A 2,233-nucleotide genomic window follows, 5' to 3' on the forward strand; every position below is an offset into this window, starting at 1 on the left:
GACGTCCTCAACAATACCCTTGGGAATTTTTATGGATTTATCAACAAGCTACAAAATAATGGATGTGGTTTTCAATTCCCCTAGCCCCAATTGTTCATACACATTATAAGGTAGCAAATTAACTCCCGCACCTAAGTCTAGCAAGGCCTACCCTATCTTAGAGTTTCCAATGACATATGAAATAGCAGGTGACCCAGGTCCTTGTACTTAGGTGGTGTGTGATTTTGAATAATGGCACTAACTTGGTCAGTGAGGAAGCCATTTTTCTGCACATTCAGTTTGCATTTTATAGTGCATAAATCCTTTAGAAATTTAGCATAAGCAGGAATTTGTTTTATAGCATCTAGAAGTGGAATGTTAATCCTAACTTGCTTAAAAATTTCTAGGATTTCAGCATGATGTTTATCCTTGTGCAAAGAAATCAAACATTGTGGAAACGGTGCAGGTATGGGACATGCATCATTATTTGAATTTAAAGTGCTTGACTCACCACTATCAAAAGGAGGGTTAGCATTTTTACCTAAACTTCTTGCACTATGGGCAGGGTCACCCAAAACCTTACCATTCCACAAAGTTGTAATAGCTTTCACTGATTTCACATTGCTTCCTTCACCAGTATTCTGAGATGACTGACAGTGCCCTTGTGGATTGGGTTGGGGTTGAGCTGGAAATTTTCCTTTCTCCTAATTATTCAAAGTGGTGGTTACTCTAGTGAGAGTCCCTCTGATGTCATTGATGGCCTGGGAGTTCTGGTTGTTGATCGTGCTTTGACTCTGCATAAACTGTTGCAAGCTAATAGTTAGTTGTTGTATGGAATCTTCCACTCCTCTTCTCGGCATTGGGGGCAGCTGATTTGGAAAATGAGGTGGTCCCAAGCCTTGGCCAGCTGCTGCATAAGAATTATATTGACTTGGTCCCTGCGTAGATGGCCCCACTTGGTCATTTTTCTAGCTGAGATTTGGATGACTTCTACAATCTGCATTGTAAGTATTGGAATAAGGTCTAGAAGAATTCTTAGAAACCATATGCACTGGGTTAGATTGATCAAGCAAAACTTCCTTAAAAGCAAGAACAGTTGGACATGCATCAGTCTCATGCCCTGGATCCTCACATATGCTGCATTTTTCAGAAGATGATGGTAAAACATGCATTTCATTTACCTTCTTAAGTTCAATGGAATCTAACCTCTTAGAAATCAGTGCAAGCCTAGCATTAAAATCATCAGCTTCTTTCAGTTGATATTTACCACCCCCACTAATACATTTTTACTTTTTAGATCTATCATATACATCAGAGACATCCCAAGATTGGGCGTTTTCAGCAAATAATCAAAATAGTCAAAAGCTTCTTCGGGCCCTTTATTGAAAAACTCACCATTGTACATTGTTTCTACAAATTGCCTCATCTTTGGTTGCAACCGCTCATAGAAAAAACTGATGGCCCTCCAATTCTTATACCCATGGTGAGGACATGCATTTAAGAGGTCTTTGAAAAGTTCCCAACATTGATAAAATGTTTCCACATCCTTTTGGAAAAAATTCATGATTTGACTTTTCAAAGCATTAGTTCTTTGCATGGGAAAAATTTTCTTTAAAAACTCAGTTTGCATTTCTTGCCAAGTCCCAATGGATCTTGGTCTTAAAGAATTCAACTAGGTTTTTGCCTTGTCTTTTAAAGAAAATGGAAACAATTTTAGTTTTATTACCTCCTCAGTGCATGTTTTATCCATGAATGTGGAACAAACTTCTTCAAACTCTTTAATATGCAAACATGGCTTTTCAAATTCAATGCCATGAAAATGAGGTAACAATGGAATCATCCCAGGTTTAAAATTAAAAGCATTTGCATTCAAAAGTAGAATAATGTAGGATGGGGTGCTGGTCCTAACAGGTTGCAAATATTCTCTGAGAGTCCTATTAGGATTCTCTTTATCATGATGTTCATTCTCAACCATGATGCTATGAGTGTCAGATGATGATTTAAGTGATTCAAGTGAAACAGGTGCACTCGATGATGAGATGGATAAGTCTGTCCTAACCATTCTAAATGTGTTATCTCTAGCCCAACCAGACATACAAACTTAGTATAAACAAAATAAAACAAAAATAAAAGCAAACAGGTCAAAGGAGAGGAAGTAGATATCACCCACACTGTGAAGACGTTTATAGCTCTATAAACACCCTCTCTAAAATCTTAGAAACACTTCGATGACACCAATTGGTCCTCGGCAATG

General features: G+C 37.8%; 1 non-coding gene across 1 annotated transcript; it reads left to right on the forward strand.

Annotated features, from left to right (window-relative positions):
- The first annotated feature begins 1,454 nt into the window (after nt 1-1,454).
- LOC131145299 (small nucleolar RNA R71) lies at nt 1,455-1,562 on the forward strand. Its single transcript, XR_009134082.1, has one exon. It is a non-coding gene; the product is annotated as a small nucleolar RNA R71 (small nucleolar RNA).
- Nucleotides 1,563-2,233: the final 671 nt, after the last annotated feature.

This window comes from Malania oleifera, chromosome 12, assembly GCF_029873635.1.
Source record: "Malania oleifera isolate guangnan ecotype guangnan chromosome 12, ASM2987363v1, whole genome shotgun sequence".
In the NCBI taxonomy this organism is placed as follows: Eukaryota; Viridiplantae; Streptophyta; class Magnoliopsida; order Santalales; family Ximeniaceae; genus Malania; species Malania oleifera.